Raw genomic sequence first — 22797 nt, 5'->3', positions numbered from 1 at the left:
ACTGAGAAGGCATAATAGAGCTCTCAATTTGAGAGACAGTAGGTTGCAGGAAGCCACACAGTGTTTTTTACGGGTGTAATGCTTACAGGTGAAGCACATAGTGGGACCAGGACCCCAGCAGCCATCATCTGTGCACATCTCATCACACGTGCTGTTCTGATTCGCTGTAAAAGATATCAACACAAATTGGATTTGAGTTAGAGTAGTAGTAGACTGTCTGCTTAACCCTACCAGTCTACTAATACTCTACTAACACTCTAGTGAGAGTTAATACTGTAGGTATGTGCTGTAGGTGCAATGTTATTTAAGTTAGTAGAATGTGTTAAAGGGACCATCAAAATAAAGTGAAACCAAGATACAGTCTCAAAAAATTTTGAATATCATGGAAAAGTTCTTTATTTTTTTGTCATTTAATTCAAAAAAGCAAACTTTCTTATTTTCTAGATTCATTACACACAAACTGAATTATTTTTTGAATTGTGCAAAAATCAGTTTAAAAATTCAGTATCTCAAAAAATTAGAATATTTTCTCAAAGATCAATCAAAAAAAGATTTACAAAACAGAAATGTTCAAGATCCCCAAAGTAGGGTTTTAATTATGCACTCAATACTTGAAATTACTGCACAGAAATTACTGCTTCAATGTGGCGTGGCATTAAGTTTGCTTTTTCGAATTAAATTAAAAATAAAGAACTTTTTCCATGATATTCTAATTTTTTTAGATGTACCTGTATGTGTTTTAAAGTCAAATGTCTGTAAAAGAAAACATGTAAAACATTCCATCACAAAGAGAGAATTCTGGTACTATTTACTCTTGCACCAAACCTTTAAGTTTTTTTCTTATTTTTTGCGGAATGTAGAAATATTTTTTTGTTAACAATGGCAGTGTTACTAAATCTTTACACAGCTATTGTAAATTGCACTTCTGCTACTGTTTATAAGTTGTATGAACAACATTTATGGAGCTTCCATCATGTTGTCTGTGCTTTTTTTAAGTTTGACCAACCTGTCCTCCAACTAATACGCTCGTATAGGTCGTTTGTCCAAATCCCTAAAAAAATACGGCCCATCAGAGCGTATACTACAATTGTGCCCCTATCGGCAAAAGGTCGTTTTCATATTAATGTTTTGTACTCTTTTATTTGCCCTGTGATTTGCGTTTCGAGTAGCTCAGTTGGTAGATTATTGCGTTATATCTTGATATGCAATCATGCTATCATGGGTTCGATCCCAGAGAACGGACGTGCAAGTAAAATGTATATGCTCAATAAATCATAATTTTAGCATGATTTCTGTGAGGGTTAGGTTTAGGGGGTGGGGTTAGGTGTGGTCATTCGAACGAATAAGCCACCTATTAAAATATGTACGAATTACTGTTAGATCGGGTGTAAAAAGTCCCCACATTGCATTTAAATAAACGTGCGTTTTGATTGGAAATGACGTTATACGTCATTTCATGACGACAGACGCAACGCGATACTGTTATTATTTTTATGCCCGCTAGAGGCCGCTTAACTTTAAAACATAAATATAGGTCGTAATAAGGTGCTTACACAAACGACCTATATGGTCATTTTTTTTTGTTGGAGGACAGGCTCAGTTTGACAGATGTGGTCACTATGAACTGCATTTGGAAAAGTACTGCGTGAAGATTGTTAAAAAAAAAAATATCCTTTTGTGCTTTTAGTTTGGAATGACACAAGTGGGAGTAACTTGCAACAGAATTGTAATTTGGGTGAACCAAACTGAAATTATTTGACAGGATGTTATTGTGATAATTCATTACCGCAGGTGGCAGCATCAGCATTTCCTATCATTTTGGCAATCTGTTGATTAGATTTGAAGAGGCGTTTCCAGTGCTCATGGCTGGTGTAGCAGAGATGCTTATTCTGATAGATTGACCACATCACCGTCACTGATCTCCCTCAGAGAACGCAGGCCGAAATGTGTGATTTGAGTTTGGGTGACAGCAAAGCTGAAGGCCCCTCTGTGGGAGCAGAAAGGAGGACATGGGGTGTCTTTATATACAAAACAAACTCAACATTGTGATTCATTTGGGGAGCAGCAATGTATCGTCATGTGTTAAAATTCTCAGAGATTGCTGACATATTTGAGACTGCAGTATTCTGACTTACTGCTTTTTTGTACGTCCACGGATGACCTCAAGGTTTTCAAAGGCACTAAGGGACGGCATGTCTTTCGGCCACTGCTGAATCACCAGGTAGCCTTTGAATTAGGAGAGGAAGAATATCTTCAGGAATGTTTACGAACACTGAGGGGCTAAAGGTCCCCTACATGAAACATTACAAATGTCCAATATTAAAACCACAGCATTCTCACCAGTGATTTCTTTTACAGTTTTGAATATGTTGAGCTTGGCCGGGTCTAGTCCTGGAGTTTTAGTATGCTGGTCACTGTAAATAATAGTAATAAGAAGGATATCAGAGATTGTAAAAGATTTGGCTCAATCGCACAAATCTATATAATTCAAAAATGGAAAATATTCAAAGTATAATTGTCTTAAAGCAACATGGAATGGTACTAATCAAATCATATTTATCAGAGAGCGTGAAACATCTTCTCACCCATTAAATGTCGTGGTGAGAATTGCAAAAACCTCCGCTGATTTTTGTGCAGTTCATCAAAGGAATCAATGTTGCTGGCATTGATTGACAGGACATCGGTCAGAGGCCCCATTCCTAGCCCATTGCAAACTACAGGGATGGTAGGAAACATTAAATATTAACTGCAACTAGAATTAGCCATGAAGGCAATAATAAATTTAACCCTTATGCTACCAGTAAAAGGTTTAGACACACTTGACTGAATTTATGCTTTTGAATGGATGGAAAAAACCTTTAGTCTAAACCTTAAATGACTTTAGTTTTGAAAACTAATTTAAATTAATCCTATGTATGAATGTTTCTGCAAACTAAATTTGTTTCTATCAACTATCTGAACAACAAATGCAAAACATAAAAGTACAAACATTATATATATTTGCAATATTATGGTAGGACAGACTACTAATAGACACTGTGAATAAATTACACGTTTTTATAGCGTTAAATGTTTTTTTTTATTATTATTATTATTCTATTAAACAAAATAAAAGTTGTAAGTTTGTAATACACCAACAAGACTGATAATGTGTTTGCTCAACTAGGGAAAAAAGATAAAGAAACAACTGGATTTTTTTATTCTCTTTAAAGGTACGGTATGGTAGGATTGGAAAACCGACCTGGTTGAACTAGATATTGCAGTCCAAAATTCAAAATATTGGAGTGTTTTTTCAACCCAGCCCCTCCTCCTAAGACTTGACAACCAGCAGTATCAACTTTACCTTTTGGACACAGGCCATCACACTTCTTACATTTCCGAACTCCACCCTCATCCACCTCATAGGTGCCAGGGCTGCATGTTCTTACACATGCCCCATGGTCTGTCACGACATAGTTGTCTGAGAAAAACAAAAAAAAAAACATCAAACAAGCAATCACTCCAGAGTCATTAGCACACAACCAACTAAAGCAACACAAACACAACATCATTCTGTCATGGGTATGTCACTTTCTGAAAATAATATTTAGAAACCAAAGTTGAGCAACAGTTCGAGTATTTCTCTCTGCCTGGAAAGTGTCATTTAGATTTTAATCCTGGTCCCCCTAAAACATGAATCTCCAGAATGCAAGAATTCAAGATTTCTTTAGATTACATTTAATTTTAAGATTATGTTTTTAATTTGTGTTTGCGTAAATCTGTGATGAAACTGATTGCATTGCTGCCCATTTTGGCCAGGACACTCATGTGAAAGAGATTTAAATAAAGGTTAAATAAATAAAAAAAAGAAATCCCTTACACCCCAAAATGAATTTTTGTTCATTATTCACTCACCCTCAACATGTTGCTCCAAATCTGTATGAATTTTCTTTCTTTTGCTAAGCACAAACGAAAATGTTGGGTAAACCAAACATTTACCAGTAGCCACTATAGGTATGACTTCTATAGTATGAAGTAAAGAGCTACCAGCAACTGTCTGGTTGTCAACATTCTTTTAAAATATCTTTATTTTGTGTTCACCAGAAGAAAGACAAAAGGTTTGAACAATATGAGGGTGAGTGAATGATAACAAACTTTAATTTTGTCATGAGACTTATTTCCTAACAGCTTGAATTCACATGGTTATGGTTATTTGTTTTTTCTTGAGGCGACTTACGTGGGCAATTCTTGATGCACGTTGCCCCAAAACTGTATTTACGTCAGGGTTGGGAGCGAGCTGGTGGGTGTTGGGGTCGTAGTATTGTTTGATGAGCCGTGGACATGCGTCCTTACATGTCCCCTCATCCTGGAAGTCCTTACAGGCCTCCACAGAACATACAAACAACATTTCCCATGAGCGCACTAGTCTGAAGTATTTTCATTGCCCCTGAGGTTACTTTTACTGCAGCTGTACACTTCACTGGTAATGAAGTTTTCACTGTAATACTGCAGACATGCCTTGTACTGTTATTTAATCAAAATAAGTATAAGTGTTATAGTTTTTAACACATTCAAACTGCTGCGAATTTCTGCTCACATTTTGAGTCACAATACTGTCATTATTCACTCTGAACTAGTTCAGTTCATAATTATACCTAAATATTATGCTTACAGCTATAGATGACGTCACTAACTGTATTTAGGCTTACATATAGCATTCAGCATGTACTGAAAGATTAATGAGTAAACAACAAGTGAATTATTAAGAAACAAATCTTTATCTGTATATGTGCGGTTCTCACCAGGCAGTCGGTTGGTCTGGGTCCAGTGCAGCCAGCAGCACAATGTTCATTACAGCAGTCAAGGGGTTTGGGCCCCTTACACCCTCCCCGAACACTGCTCCGCACAAAGATCACCCTAGGTCACTAGATACAGAGAGAGAAGAAAACTTCACAGACCCTGACAGTACTATACTCTGTGTTTGCTAGAGTTGAGCACAGCAACAAACAATTCAATATTCTTCTGAAGAGATTTCAAAACATTCCTCTGGGGGTCAAGTAGTGCTATTTCAGCAGTTGTGAAATATAAGCCAAGGATCAGCTAAATAAACTAAAGAGGCGCATTAAAAACTACTCATAAAGTAGAAATCCCAAATTGTTACTCCAGTGCACTTTGCAGGGGACTACGGATTACAACCCAGGGTTAAATATAAACAGAAATGAAACATGAACAGAAGGATAAACCCAGGTTTACCTAGGGATACATATCATTATGGATCCAAAATTTCAAGTGTAAATCCCATAATTTGATTTGTTATTTGTTTAAATGAATAAAATCTGATGCACTTGAGTAATTTAAGAGCACTTACTTTTTTGGCAGTTTTGGGACTAGGGCCCCAACAGGACCCATTGTAACAGCTCCGGTCACAACTTCTTACCTGTGGGAGGTAAAGTAGAAAACATTCTCATTCAAAATGCAGAAGTAATTAGTACCATTTAATATACATGTACAAAACTTATGAGGGACATACAGTTTGTTCTGCTGAGCTTGGTTCCGGCTCTCTTTCTGATTTTAGGCTGGCTCTTCAAGTTCAGAATGTCACTCCACAGGATGGACTCCACGTTACATAAATGATTGTCAATGGAAAATATTATCCCACCCTTCAGTATTTCTAGGAAAGGAAACTTTACAGTGTTTTGAAACAATGGTTTCACATGTGACAAACTTCACATTTGAAATACAGGTTATTAATATTTTCCAAATATAACTTCCAGGGCTTGGCATGAAAATTAATGAATATTAGTCCCTTACAAAACAAATTTGCAAAAAAACATAAATATAGGTCATTAAGGAGCATTTGTTATTCCCATTTATCAGGAAACACAAAACACAACACACACACACACACACACACACACACACACACACACACCCACACAAACAGTTTTACATAACCACATACCAGTTAAGCTAGTCAGAAGCAACTGGTTCACCGCCTTGCCCGATGCTGTTGTTGTAGTTCAGGAGGACAACTAAAGCATATTTGTCATCATAAAGAGAGAGGGCCACGGATGTGCGTAGATTCTCAAGAGGGATTCTAGGAGCCGTGTTGATCCCAATAAGAACATAGCCACCAACTTCTGGGATGCTCTAAAAATCATGACAACAACAACAACAAAATAACATAAAACACAAACCTCACTAAAACCTACAACACTGTAACTATATAAAGAGTTGTCCTGGAATAGCATATAGTTAAAATTTTTAAAAAATCTGTCATGAAATATAAAATGGAATTAGCACGTGCTACAAATATGGTGTACAGAGACATTTTTACAATACAAACCAAACACTAAGGTAACAGTAAAAAAAAACATTGATCATAGTGTTTGAAAATGGATATATCATACCCTGAGAAATGGGGACAACGTCATGTTTTTCTGTCCTATATTGTGATTTCCAGGTTTTGCCAGAATGACGGTCCACAGTTGCTTGTACATTTTTACCAGAATCTGATAATGGTCATCCACGTTCCCAGAAGAGCCAGTTTGTTGTTCGCTCCCTGGCACACTTAAACACACAGAGAGAAAGAAAGCCCAATTATTGTAAATCCATCTGAGACCTTTATGGGAAAAAGTACAATACCAGCAAAAAAAAACAAAAAAAAACAACAAAAGTAAAAATGTTATCTGGTGGTGAAAAAAATCTTATACATGGTTTCCACATAAAATTAAGCAGCACAAGCATTTTCAGAATTGATAATAAAATGTTTCTAAAGCACAAAATAAGCAAATTAGAATGATTTCTGAAGGATCATGTGATACTGGAGTAATGGCTGCTGAAAATTCAGCTTTGCCATCACAGGAATAAATTACATTTTAAAATATACTACAATAAGAAATCAGTTATTTGAAAATGGTATTATTATTTCATAATATTATTATTATATTTGTTCAAATAAAATGCACTAAGAGACTTTATTTAAATTTTATTCAATTAAAAAAATAATGAAAACACTGTATTGTATCATTCATATTCAAATCAAGGAATCAAACTGCGTTTTGTACACGCAGTTTAGCAACAATTACAGGTCTTGAGCTTCTTGTGCATTTCACATTTGTGGAATTTTAGCCCATGTTTGCAATGCAAATTTGTTCCAATTACACAAAATACATGGAGAGTGTCTGTAGACTGCAACTGTCAAGTCAAAACAGAGGTCTAGGCTCTGGCCAAGAGCAATTTGAAAATCTTTATTACACACAAATTAAAAGGCTAAAATGATTGCAATAAACGTCACACAATGAGGCCGCGGTGGAGTCAGAAGCCAATCTGATGCATGTAGGTGTCTTTTGCAGCTAATGAACCAGTCAGAATTCAGTGTAGGTGTGGGCTTTGTTTTAAGTGCTCACGAGAGCGGGCAACGGAAAGACTCTGTGGTGGGCCAGAGATAAACAGTGGCTCATGGCCAGCAGAGATACTCCTCTGAATGGTCCGAAGCACTTTACTCTTTCTCTCACACAAACTCACACAATCATTTGGGAGGAAAAAAACTATTACTACATTTATTCAGTGTGTTCTATATTTGCTGCAGAGGACTGTATGATAGGATGTCTGATGCTAAAAGGGCAAAAATAGAATATAGGCCACTTAAAAACTGTGACGGGTCTGTAATAGATTAGTCACAAAATTAGTCATTCAATACAATCCTATTTTGCACCACAAGATATCCCCAATGAGACAGGCAAAACATTTAGCAGTTTCCACTAATAGATACAATCAGGTCTGTGAAAATTGTGAATAATTACATTATCACGTCTGTAATAATTAAGTTATTGTGTAAAAAGAAGATAGATCCAGTCATTTCAAAAGTGACTTCACTTGATCAGATGCATCAAGGGTTAGCGGCACCTGATTTGAAGGAAAGACGAAATAGCCCATTTCAAAATGTTAGATGCGACGATAGACTGTTAAAAACATGGGACATAGTACCCGTTTAGGTTTCCGAAGAGTGTTTTGACAGCTCAAAAGAGGGCGGAGGCGTCACACTCCCGGCGGACTATAGAATCGAAAATGGGATAGAGGCGGGAGCTAGGTTGCTGAACACCAGCCCTGCCTAGTCGACGGTACACAGGGTGGTTGACAGCTATAGGTGGCCAATCCACCTGTCACTCAAGTGGCCACACGCCCCTTAATTATCTTAATTAAATTAATATAGGATTTAAACAGATGATGAGTCTAAAAAAAAAATTCACCCCCATCACTAGTTGCCATGAAGGGCAAAATTAGCTATACAGGCCAAAACTCAGGTGTCTTGAAACCAGGCTGCAAACATGTTTTTTTTGCTGGTACAGCTTGGGCATTTTTTACACAATGGGGAGTCTATGGGATTGACTTCATCTTTTGCCGTCAGCCTCTAGCCAGCCAGTGATCACGAATTGCAAGCTTAAGTCCACTTCGTTGGTGGGCTTCACGAGAGAGAGCGGGACGGTGTGCTGCATGGATGAGACACATATGAAGACAATATAACCTCACACAAAGACAAAACAATTGAATTAACAATTATGTATTCATGTGTCCTGGGTGGGCCTTCTTGGTATAGTTTCGTTTTCTCTCAGGTTCGAAGTTTAAGCTTAAGTTACATCAGTGTAGCTTTAGCAACATCGCTGTTTTTATGTTTTATTTTATTTCAACGTACATTTTATGAGCGGTGTCATGTGTTAAAAGAGCCTACAGTGCCATGCTTCACTATGAAAAAACACACAGTACATATATTTATTTACGTCATTCTCAGCCTTTGCACTTTGTACCGTCTCACTAAAAGCCACATCAAGGGTTAAGGCAAACTCAAACCACAAGAAAATATGGTGTCATTTGCTTGTATAAAGATAGTTTGTGCTGAAAACACCGTGTTTTTTTGTATGGTGAATTTGAAATTCTGGGTGCCTCAGTCGCTTAGATAACCAAATGTGCAACAAATTTCGCAGGCGGTGGGGCCCTGGTCGGTTTTTGGTGCTCTGGGTCTTAAACCAGTGAGAACCACTGTCAGTGGTAGATATAGAAGGCATTGTTGTTGGATGGCAATTCAGATCGTTAATAGGCCTTAGATATCAGTGAGGCCAAACACGCCCAACCAGTCTCAGGGTCAACGTTGTTTCTAGTTTTTAGGAATAAACTAGACTCCACTTTCACACTGTATGTTTGACTGGTTTTTAAAAGGAGTCAGCTTGGGACAAGGAAAACCAGATCTTGAAGATAGGAGCTTATTAGTCACACAACCGGCGGTCTCTCTCTATAACCACTGAATGGATGGATACTTGTAAACAAACATCAATGGCAGAATTTCAATCCACCATTGGGTCTCTCATTAAGACGTCATCGTATTGTGACTTCACATGATATTGGGTGTTGACATGGAGCAGGGACGATACTCGGCAGCATGAGGTTGTGGGGGTCGCATTTCCTGTTAACGTGTCTGGTCTTGAAGGAAACAGCTTAGTGCTGTTAAAACAAGTGAGCGACAGAAGTCTCAAAAAGGTGCTTCAAAAAGGCATATATAAGTAGGAGTGAGTTACCCAAATTTGAAAATTGTGTCAGTTACCTCAACCTATTGTCATTTTGTCATATGATGTGGTTGTTATTATTTCTTTGAGTAATCTAAAAAAAAAATATCAACACCGTGACTTATTTTTAGACAACCAAATTTAGTGATTGTGCAAAAGTTTATCTCCAAGTTTATGACACATTGCAAAACACTGACCCGATTGTTTATTATTTACGTCCCGGACAAAACATGTGGTCCTATGTTGGCTTCTTAACCTTGTGGTGCATTTGGTTTACTGAAATTGAAACATGCAATAGGAAACATTTTTTTTAGACAACAAAGGCTTATTCGTGTTAAGAGCATACCGCCAGCGCAACGTTGTCACGTACAAAACATGTTCTCACGTCGTGTGTGATTACAGTATCGATGTTAGACCGGACTCCTTGGGCAGTGTGGTCTCCTGTACGCACGACTTTCACACGCCCGTGACAGCATTACTCGACTGAGGCAAGATGCAAAGAATATGAGAAATGTATACTTGACATTTATATTGGAGTATAAGATGGCATTAGATTATATAGAACTGATCATATTTATAATTTATATTGGGGTATATAAGCTAATGTCTATTTATACTAAATATATATACATATCAATTTAAAAGATGGGGAGAAAGAAAGTGAGACCATACCAAGTGTTCTGGAGGGCAAAACGATCATGTTTTAGGTGAGGAACCAACCCAAAAGCGATCACCACACTCCAGCCATGGTCAAAGTACAAAGATAGTCATTTAAAAAAAACTGCTGCATGAGGGGAGCCGTACTTCAAGGTTGATTGTGAAAAATTAACCATTCGGCTATGTTCGCGAACAGTGATTCCTCTCACCACGCATAATGTTTAGATTTTAAACATTGAAGCGATCTGACTGAATATTAACGGAGTAGAAACGTTTTGGCAGTTAAAAATTACAAATTTTGTCTATTCTTCACATAAAGAGAATCATAGCTCAAAGCGACTTGGAATATGACTGTTTGTGTCACGTTTGTGGTCACACCGATGAAATAATTAACAATCAAAAACAGGGAGAAATGGGGTGATGGGGAGAGGAACATGCAAGCGCAAAAACAAGCACAGAAACTGCATTACTCCCCAATCAACAGAGTTCTCTTTCGTTGGGGCCCTCTCAGGACAGGCTTAATGGGACAGAGGCCTCCAGAGCGGTACCCATTCCGGGACCCATTGCGGAGCAGGCATACTAGCAAAGCATGGCGGAGGTGAACTGGAGCAGATCAGGGCTGGAGCCGACACTGGGCCGATCAGGGGCTGGAGCCGACACTGGAGCAGATCAGGGGCTGAGGCCGAACTGGAGCAAGATAAGGGATGGGAGTGACACTGGAGTGGACTAAGGGGATGGAGCCCACAGTCTCTCTCCTCCGCATTCTTTTCTTTTAGAGAACCAGAGGTGAAGGAGAATGTGGCTGCCAGCTGAGCGGTTGAGAGTAAACACCACTGTGGGCTTAACAATGGAACCACCAGCGGGCTTGAGAAATGCCGGGCTGGTTGGCTGACCAAGGAATGGCCGGGGGCTGATAACAGAACTGCGTGGATTGATTGGTGGGCTCGGTTGGACGGGGCCGACGGACGGACAGTGGTTGTATGGGAGGGTCTAGGGGGGTGGTAGAATTGGCCCGATCCAGAACAGCGAGTTGATGGTGCCAACGCAAGACTACCAATGTGTGGCGCGAGACCGCAGAAATCCCGGGCGGACTCTATGAAAGGAGATCCCTAAGGGATGGGGTGTGCGAACAAGAGGCTACCTCCATTAGCCCAGGGGAATCATAAATTCGGATCGCTCTCTCTCTGTCTATCCTCTCTCTCGCCTATATATATATATGATTATGTTATTAGATATATAATATATATATATATATAAATAACATATACATAGTATATGTATATGGAGATATATATATAGATATCTATATATATATATATATATATATTATTAGGGTGTGCACGAAGCCGAAACCTTGTTCGGAAGGCCGGGATACTGGCCTTCAAAATGAATAACGGATAACGAAAGACTTATGCGAATATTTGTCTGAGACTGCAGCACAGATGGTGTTTACTAGATCCAGGTAAGCCAGGGGATCAACACCAATTTTTAACCAAGCCTCTAAATCCCATGAGTGGTGTGAAGTGAATGAACGTACCATTATGAAATAGTGCCAAACTACAATGGCATTGTACAGATGATTCTCCAGGCCTCTGTGCAAGTGTAAACACGTGGCGAAGTCATAACTGAGTTAGGAATGAAATAAGGCCCCAACGCAGTCAGCGGGTCTCTGTGCTACGAGGGAGTGCCGTCCTCTCGCCCTCGGCCCGACGGGTCTAGCAGCTCTTTTTCTTTTTTTTTCTTTCCGGACAGTTAATTTCTCCTTAATACTACAGCACAGGCAGACAGCTATATTTCATCATGTCTGGGCCAGTGCATAGAAAACTACGTTTTAATAGATACTTAAATATTATTTATTGGATCACAAAGTCCCAAGTGGGACTCGACTCACGTTGGCTCAAAGCACAACCGACATAATCTTGACACAGTATATACAATGAAATTGGCTCAGACTGTCAGAAGATGGTTTAAAATAGGCTAAATGTTATAATCAGTAAAAAACTTTAAATAATATTTTAGTTAAACACTGCATATTGTGCAAATGATAGATATGTGAAAAAAAAGATAGGCTGTTATAAGTATCCATAAACTAACGTTATCAATACTGTACGAAGTTCTGGTCAAGCTCGCGCGCCTCGGTTTCTCCGAATACGGATACAGATAGGAATAATTTGTGATTGATACAGATACAATACAGATAAGATACAAATATGGCTGTCGCTGCACACCCCGTATATTCTATATATATATTGTGCTGCAAACGAAAAAATCCGATTTATGGCATCCTAAATTAAACGTTTTTGTTTAAAACATTACATTATGTGTGTGTGTATATTTATTATGTAGTATATAAATACACCACACATCAGTAAATTCTTAACAACATGGATATACAATTGAGATATTTATATTGGGTTTGTTTTATAATTTACATATAAATTATTTAATACATAACATTTTTTATTAATAATACATGCATGTGTTGTATTTATATATCAGAATAAATATTTACAGTGTACACACATATATTATGTAAACAAAAACTTTTATTTGGATGCATAATACATGATTATCGTTGACAGCACTAATATATATATAGATATATAAATGATACAGTTATAGATAATTATTTTTTTCTAATGCATGCAACGAATTTAAGCATTGAATATACAGAACGTTATGGTGTTGTCCTGCTTAAAAATGTACGCTAAAGGGTACCTGGAGTGGTAAAAAGTGACTCCAAGGAGTCCTGACCAAGCATCCCTGAAGTAAAAAAGATATGTTGCAATACAAACTTCAAATTGTTTAGAAAACGATTTACCGTATTTGCAAGTGAATGCGGAACTCTATGGATATCTCAAAGCAGTAGTTTACAACCTGCGGTTGAGGTCCCTCCACTGGGCCTCAAGAGGTTCAGGTAATTGATGGACATTGGCCATTTTTGTACTTATTATGTATTTAGGTCTGCCAAAAGTTAACTGTACAAGGAAAGAAGTATTGCAAAAAGTAGAACAACAAAAACAAACAAAAAATGATTTGTACTTTAGTGAGTTATTCAGAATATTATATTTTTAAATGTACTAATTCCACCATCATTACAAATGGGTCTTTATCATGAAAATTAATAGTTGCCTTTTTATTTTAGGAAGGGTTTCCTCAGAAAGAGGGATTCTTATTTGAAAACCTCCGGTAAGGAGTGTAAGGGGAAGTTGTGGCCTAATGGTAGAGGATGACTCAAACCTAAGGTGGGGTTTCGGTATCGGGCGTCCACGAATGAGTGTGCCCTTGAGCAAGGCACTGAACCAAACGCTCCCGGGCTCGGGTGTGTGTGCACTTGGGATGGGTTAAATGCCAAGAGCACAAATCTGATGTAGGGCTGTATGTCACGTCACTTTCAACTTTCAGGATTTAAAATATATATTAGTGTGCCCGAAGCCGAATACCTTGTTCGGAAAGGCACGGATAATGGCTTCAAAAATGAATAACGGATAACGAATAATTCTGCCCGAATATTTGGCTGAGACTGCAGCACAGTCTGGTGTTTACTAGATTCACAGGTAAGCCAGGGGATCAACACAATATTTTACACAAGCCTCTAAATTCACTCAATGAGTGTGTGAAGTGAATGAATGTAAAATTTATGAATTAATAGTGCAAATCATACACTGCATTGCTGTTGCCCGTCCGTACATCTCTCAGAAATCAGAGCTTGGCAAGAGTAGGCCTGTTATTACCTTAAATATTACACCATACACGTTTTGCTATTTGTTCTACTATTTAAACCTTATTGGGTACGGTATGATACACGAATGAATAAGCACAGCGTGATTGCCAATTAAATAGCCGCGTTGCCGTCTCTGCATGTCTCCATCTCTCAAAAACCAAACAAGCTCTCTGTCAAGAGTAGCCTACAGGCTAATAATCAACTGAAATACAGATAGATTTTCTACCAGGCCTTCATGTTTGCTTCCTTAACTTTTGCTGGTTTGCGTGGCATATCCACATTTGTTTAGTGAAGTTCAAAAAAGACTTCAAAAGTTTAAATAGTTATGCATAATGAAATGTTAGCCTTGAATTAATTCATTCAGTAAATGTTTGTCATGAAATCTTCCTACTTGCATGATAAATTTATTTTTAGAAATTATTAATTTTATATTTTATAACACTGAATAGGGCAAATAGTCGAAATAGTTTTCCATACTCTGTTCTCTTTTTTTCCCCATAGGTTTTCCAGACCTGCAAATTACTTAAGTGAAATACTTTTTTTTAACTCTGCAGGAACCGGTGAGCCAAAGGAATTGATGTTGTTTTACATAATCCTCTAAAATTACAACGCAGTAACAAGTGTGCGACGTAACTAAATGAGTTTATGAATGAAATAAGCACAAATAAAAAAGCAGTGTTGCGTTTATGATTTTTCATCCATTTCCTGGAAATTTCCAGGAAATTTCTATATTTCTAAATTGCATAGAAACCCTTACTGTTTTAATTTAGATACTTAAATATCTATTTATTGGATCACGAAAGGTCCCCAAGCTGGGACTCGACCTCACGTTGCTCGAAGCACAACCGAACTACATCTTGAAGCACCGTCTATACAATGAAATTGGCTCCGACTGTCAGAAGATGTTTGAATAGGCTAAATGTTATAATCATAAAAAAATTAAAATAATTATTTTAGTTAAACACTGCATATTTGTTCAATGATAGCTATGAAAAAAAGATAGGCTGTAAAACCATAAACATAACGGTCTTATCAAATACTGTACGAAGTTCTGGATCAAGCTCCGCCTACCTCCGGTTTTATCAAGTCTGGATACATTGGAATCTGAATAATTTTGTGATTGATACAGATACAAATACAGATACAAATACCAGCCCGGCTGCACACCCCTTATATATATATATTGGTACTGTCAAACGATAAATCGATTTATGGCATCCTAAATTAAGTTTTGTTTACATTGTTATATTTATGTGTACTTTTAATGTATATTTATTATGTATATATAAATACACATACAGTATATATTTTAAAATACATGTATATACATTTATATATTTATATTTTTATGTTTTATAATTTACATATAAAATATATTTAATATAACATATTTTACTTAAATATATACATGCATGTGTTGTATTTATATATACATAATAAATATATACAGTCAATACACATATATTAATATAAACAAAACTTTTTATTGAATGCTATTAATCATGATTTATCGTTTGACTATAGATATAAATATAGATACAGTATATAACCGTTATTACTTTTTTCTCAATTGCATGCAGCAGATTTAATGCATCTGGATGCTACAAAGTTATGGTGTACTCGTTGGGGTTGGTGGGGTTGGGGTGGGGGTTGGGAATCAAGAAGATCTGAAGTATTTGCAAAGTAGATGCTGAACTCATGGTATATCTCAAAGCAGTAGTTTACAAACTGCGGTTGAGGTCCCTCCACTGGGCCTCAAGAGGATTCTAGGTAATCTGTGGAAATTTATTGCAAAAAGTAGAAAACAAAAAAAAAAATGATTTGTACTTTAGTGAGTTATTCAATATTATATTTTAAATGTACTAAGTTCCACCAACATTACAAATGGGTCCTTATTCATGAAAATATATAGTTGCCATTTTATTTTAGGAAGGGTTTCCTCAGAAGGGCTTATATTTGAAAACTCCTGTCACAGGAGTGTCAGGGGAAGTCGTGGCCTAATGGTTAGAGAGTTTGACTCCTAACCATAAGGTTGTGGGTTTGAGTCTCGGGCCGTACCATGACTGAGGTGCCCTTGAGCAAGGCACCGAACCCCCAACTACTCCCCGGGCTCTGGGTGTGTGTGCACTTTGGATGGGTTAAATGCAGAGCACGAATTCTGAGTATGGGTCACTTAGCTGTATGTCACGTCACTTTCACTTTCAGCATTTAAATAAAACAACATAGGTAAACTTCATTTTATGACTTATATACTGTGCAAATGTTTTCCAGAGGGAGTTTTGATGTTTATTCTCATTTGTGCCCAACAGTTAAAGCAACTGGGAAAAAGTACTAAGTAGTTTTGAAGAACAGTGGTTCTGTTATGAGGAACAGCTTAATAGGAAAACCTGAGGTCTCCTTTACTCTTACTGCAATAAGAGTGTGTTTCATAGCCCAGAGTAAAGCCATCAGCCTACCGCCTACGCACTGGACAAGATAAATTCATAAAAAGAGCCTTATCTTGTAAGTAGTTATTGTCTTGTAAGTAGTATTATTGGTAAGTGTTATCTAGGACGGCCGATATGGAGTAACTCATTTCCTGAGTTGGTCACAGGCAGAATGAAGGCTTTCTGAAGCAGATGGCAGGTTGATTTCACAGGATGTTGCACAAAACATATGACGTCCTGAGACAGTAGAATGTTTTCCATTCATCCAGATACAATGTGATGAAGAACCATGGCCAGAGCGCAGGTACATAACTGTCAATGTTTCATCGTGTAAAGCTTGGAGTGGTTGCTTCCTCGCTAGCAAATCTTACTTCTGCCCACGTCATGAAAGTAGGTTAGGCGGGGTGGGCTGTACTAGGTGGCTTCAACGTCAGTAAGTATTTACTGTTCTGTAAGTTATGATGTAAACTTTGTGAGTGTGTTTATTGCCGCTGGCTGTACGGTGTGCTGAAAAGCATAGGTGGTTCCCTGCACTCACATACGGTTTAATCACCAGAACCTGAGTCATGTAAAACTTGTTGCAAAAAGCAAAGAAAAAAAATTATTTACTCGTATGGTCACGCATTTTTAAATGCTCTTTCCTCAAAAAGTGGTGGGAGCGTATTTGGTTCTTAGCATGTTAATACAAATTATTTGAAAAGGCTTGAAATAGAGGTTTGGTGGGTACCATGACCAGTTAGGTTCACTGTTTAAAGATTCTATCCTACTTTCATTCTTAACACGGGCGTGAATAGCCCCCCTCCCATTGAATAAAATGGAATTTTCCCCACACCTTTTCGGGTAAAGCGTGTTCATGTAGAGGACGATTGCCAAGGCCGGGTGAATAAATCTAGAGTTATATTCAAGACACAAACATGGTCTACGCATGATCTGACTATTTTCTTGTTGGTTGTGTTGTTTTTTGTTTTGTTTTGTTCCGTAAAATGACAACGATGTGTAACTTTCTGGAGTGCCTCCAACACTCTCATGGCAGTGTATTTTTCATTTCATACTCAAAGCCAGGGAGGGCATTCGCACGCGCCAATGAAGGTCCACAACCAAAACTCATCGAAAGTAAATAATTATGCTGTACCAGGAAATCCCTAGTATGGACAAAGACATCCAGCTATTGCTTTAGCTGAGCTAAATTAAAAACCAGACAACTATAAAAACATAAACACACAACTGTGAGAATGTCTTGGTTATGGTGTTTTTTCGCAGTCATCTCCAGGTAACAAATAAAAGACAGACAAATGAATAAATAGGGGTGTAATTGGAACATTTATTGACCAGTATAGGAAAAGCTATCAAATATATTATACGGTTTATTCTGTCATTAAAATAGACAAAAAAAGTTGTTTGTGCTATAGAAACCCAACATTCAAATGGGTAATAAATATATAAAAAAAAAAAAATATAGAAATACAACATGATTTGTTACTGACACGCAGTGCATTAGATTTCTTAGCAAATTACAAAAGATAAAGAAAAAAACAAAAGGCCACAATCATCTATCATGGTGAGAAATAATCAATCGCATATGTGACTATTATCTTCACTCCCTGTGCGACCAAAATGATGTATAATATTCGGACGATGGCTAATAAATCCTCGATTTTACTCACCCGTGTGTGAGGTTGGGAGCATAAGTTTAAGATTAGCAAAGATATGATGGTTCACTGCGCCGAACACTTTGACTGAGCTGCTTCACGAGTTCACTTCTCACGTCAAGCGAGCTGTGCTTATCTTTCAGTTCATCTCAATGGATGTATAACGCAACTGTATTGAACGTTACAGTAAACTCTAGTGTGAAGACTCATGATCGCGCCGTCACTTTGTTTCACATTCATGCGGAAGAGCATGCGAGACGAAGAAGAGAGAGATGGGAGAGAGAGAGAGAGAGAGAGAGAAAGAGAGAAAATAGAGAGAGAGACATTGTAAACAATATTCTTTGTTGTATTTTCCTGTCAAAATAACGGCCTTCCTTTGTGAATTCTTCAGCTTGTAAGAAACTGCCAGGTTTTCCGGTACAGTGGGCGGAATAATGTGCAAATCCGGCCCAGTCTTGTTTGCTGGCGCGCATCTATTATCATCCCTGTTTAGATTACAGCCACACAATCAGTTCGACGAATCCACAGGGGATGCACAAAACAGTGATTAAATTTAAAAATTTCATTGAATAAGCAGCTCATTAATCCTTAGTCAACACTTAGTTTGGAGTTTATAGTTTCTTATTGTAGTATGAATTCATATCATTAGATTAATCTTATCAGTTTTTTGTTAGTTTTTTTCCCAATATTTTTTTTTTACAGAAACACTGAATGACCAAACAAAAGACACCACCCACGAGTCCAGTGTTTTAAACTGTTCAGTTTTAAAAGCTCCTAATTATCCATTCAAACCAATGGTTATTCAGTTTTAATTCTAATTCCGAAAGTTCTATCTATTCCATAAAACTTGAGTATATATTTAATGCTTGACTGACTGATGTTTAAGAGTGTACTCTTCAGATATTTAACAAAATATCCATATTTTACAAACCTACATCTTATATATATTATTATAATATATAATATATATATATATATAGATATATATATATATATATATTATATCTTCTATTAAAAAAGAAAAAAAGAAATATATATATATAAATATATGATATAATATATATATACTATATATATATATATTATATTATATTATCAGTCTGGAGACGAAGTCATACCGAAAAAAAAATTTACTAGCCAATGGAGATTCAATTGCCCAAGGATGTCATTAGAGGGTTGATGACAATTCTATTAACAAAAGAAATAATCAAAAAAAAGAAAAAACATATTGACATTAAGTGTAACACATTTGAATTTTTGTCTTAGCTTCACCACAAATTATTTCTAAAGTTTAGCGAAAGCTCGCAAGGCCACGACAATTTCTGCATTGTGAAATACAATGGGAGGTACTATGCACTGATTCGAGTACAGTCTCATAATAAAGGCTCAGTACTCTTTACAAACACCTAATTCAATTTCTTAATGTAAAACATTTTTAAACGACTGAATGCACCTTTAGGACTAAATTAGATAGAGAAATAATTTATACCTAAAACCCAGTTCCACAAAACAACATAAAATAGACAAAGGGGTAAAGGTCATTTTCACCTCATTAAGATACATTATCATTACCTGGAATTTAAATTATCTATTAAGTACAGTACTTGAGTTAATATGAAAATAAAAACACAGTTTTAAGGAAACAAGCAAATGCTAACGATCTCCTATGGCAATTAAATTAGTCATTATTTATCCTTGGAACTAGGAAACCTATAAAAAAAAAGAATAAATAAAAAAAACAAAGAACTTTGTTTCTTCTGCAAGCAGCCCAACGTGGTACTTACCCTAAGGTAGTATAATTTAAGAGTTATCAATCTGTGATTTCTGATTATTCCAGATTAATTAAAAAAAACAAATTTGCACTTAATCACACAAAGGTGTAAAACTTCAGGGTAATATAGTTTATAATAAAATGGCATTCATTGTTTAAACTATAAAAATATATACAATAAAATTGTAAAGATATAAAAATATATAACTATAGTAAAAAAATCATAAAAATTTTTTTTTAGAATAAACAATTATATGAAATGTATTAAAAGGAACATATTGCAAAACCACATTAAATTAGATAACATAATGTAGGTGATTATTCTCCCAATTCCTCCCTAGAGTTCCTAATGAGTTACTATAGACTCAATGTTGTCCCCACTTTGGGCTGAAAGCTTTTTTCGGGGAGATTGATAGTGAAGAAAGAGGGAAATATTATGTTGTTCTCCACAAGGATAAAGTACAGATGTTGTTTGTAAAGTAATTTTGAATGTCTATGAATCATCAATATTGAATCTAGAGCTAAAGGCGTAGGTTTAAAAGAGCAGTTTCAACCCCATCAGGACCACTAGACTGTTTTAATGAGGAAAATTAAAGCTTTTCCTCAATCTTCAATTGTTGCATTAAGCCCAAAATTCCACTCCTCTGCTAGGGACAGGAATTGTTTGAGGACTACAGCAGATGAGGGGGTATTCTGCTACATATGGCGCAATGTATACAACGATCAACAATCGCAAACACACATGAAGGATTCTCAGGGCCGATGTGTGATGACAATGAATACAGTCTGGGTCTTTGAAAAGCTCAATTCTGGATTAAAATTGGGGATTGGACCTCCAATGGAATGCAGTGAATGAGGGGATACAGACTCAAACTGTGGAGATGTGGAGGGGGGTTCCAGATCAGGGGACTGAGGAACACACAGGAAAAGTAGAAGATGGAACAAACAGAGACAAACATCATACACAAAAACACCACCAATACCCCACACACAAAAAAAAAAGTGGATGGGCACATAAAACAGAGAAAAAAAAAAAAAATAGTCCTTCTGACAGTTTCAGGAAAGTTCCTGTGTATGGGCTCAGTCATTGCGTTACTCCAAACCCAGATGCTATAGTGGCATCCGGGGAGCCGGCAGAGAGAGATAGACGAAGGTACATATTTGAGGAGGAAGACACATGTTTGAACCAAAGCCAGATGCAAACCACCCACAAAGGACACAGTGTATATATGTTCACAGAATGTACACTTTAAATGCATATATTGGCTTTAATAGCAAGAAAAAGTGATACTGTGTTGATCCTTTATTACCCACCCTCTGTAAAAGCTTCCTCCGATGTTGCCCATGCAGACTGGTAGGCTCCGGTGCTGCGAGAGTAGACAAAACATAACAACACACATAAACACGCTCAATAAGTTTTAAAATTACTATACATTTTTTTATTCCAACAACAGAGCTTTTTTCAAACAAGTAGTGCCACAGTGTGAGAAAATGCTTGAAAAGGCTCTGTTTTCAGGTGACAAGATCATTGGACAGGAAATAGTGGTGATGTCATAAGGGGTTCCCCAATCGGCACGGCTTTGACGTTTTATTTAAAATGTTATAGTTGCAACACTAATCATCAATTAGGATGTTGGTATTTAAAAATCGCCAATGTGCAATTTTTTAAATGTTTGTATAACCATCTGGGTTTGAGTGTGGATTATTACCATAAACTCGATGCATTAAATGATTATTAAATTTATAACTTAGTTTCATTATTTTAGGTTGGAGGCCTAAAATAAAAAGTATCAGTTCAGTTTTAGTGTTTCATAAAAAATGTCATTTCGGTGTTGCATACAAAAAAACGAACGCCCTATGCTAAAGCTTGTTTCTCATTCTACTCTTGAGTATTGTCTATTGCAAACCCGATCTAACAAGAAAAGTATTTCATGGAAGTGGAATTTTGTATTGATTTGCAATTTTATTATTTGTCAAACACAAAAATAACTTAACCCTGAGCACCCTAAACCTAACGTTCTGTTCTGGGCCCCAGCCGCGGGGGCGCAGTAGTGTAAGATTTTTACATCTTACCCAAGGAAATTTAAAAAAGTAATCTTTAAGTTTATCAGCGTGTTTTTCTTTGAGAAACTTACTGCGATACATTCCAAAAGAACAATACATCATAAAGAGCAAGACAGATGTCACGATTGATTGATATTTTTGACGCTATTACCTGATCATTTACACCATGAATGTCTGTATTAAAATTTAATTTTAGGACATCATACATTTTACTGCACTTCATTCATAAATAAGGGGTTGGTTTTTGTTTTACGTTTAACATACGTTAAGAAACATTAAAAATATAGTACTTTCTTTGTACTCAAGAAAATCTTTGAACTTTTACTTCTTTTACTTGAGTAAAAGTAAGAAAGTAATAGATTTCTAATGTAATTAAGTATATAAATGATACTTAATATGAAATGTATGTGCAGTATGAAAAGTACAATATTATGCTTTGGTAAATGTTGTGAAGTAAAGCTGTATAAAGAAAAACACTGTCTGCCTCTGGGCACAAGTAGGTTTTTTAGGTTGTCCGAAAATGTACAAAAGAGTTTGAATTCAAAAGAATTTACAAAGTAAAGCAGTTACGAATTGTCATGAGACTGTGTTGTCCGATTCACTCTTCTTTCAGACTGTTCAGTAGGGCTCATATGAATAGATATCACAAAAGAGATACACAGAAATATTTAGTTACAGTAAATACTATTCATTACTGTTTTCAACTCAGTTTATACAGCTTATGTTTTGTTAGTGTTTAATGTAAAAATAAATCTGTTTAAATCACCCTAATTGTTTTCTTTAATTCAAAAACAGTTTCAATATAATTGAAATATATCTAATTGAAATAGCTTCATATAGTTTGAGTATTTGATATTTTTAAGCTAAACTGTGACATAAACACTATAATTTATTTTTTAAAGATAAGCTTTAATGGAATTAGTAATCCTAGAAGTGGAGCTTTTAGCTTGGACAGCCCTAAAGTTTC

General features: G+C 36.5%; 1 pseudogene; it reads right to left on the bottom strand.

The window, feature by feature from the left end:
• The window catches only part of LOC122136397, a 48646-nt pseudogene that overhangs the window by 4517 nt on the left and 21332 nt on the right, over positions 1 to 22797 (bottom strand).

This window comes from Cyprinus carpio, chromosome B2 (assembly GCF_018340385.1).
Source record: "Cyprinus carpio isolate SPL01 chromosome B2, ASM1834038v1, whole genome shotgun sequence".
NCBI classification, from domain to species: domain Eukaryota; kingdom Metazoa; phylum Chordata; class Actinopteri; order Cypriniformes; family Cyprinidae; genus Cyprinus; species Cyprinus carpio.
Note: the sequence above shows the minus strand (reverse complement) of the source record. Positions and strands in the feature narration are given on the sequence as shown.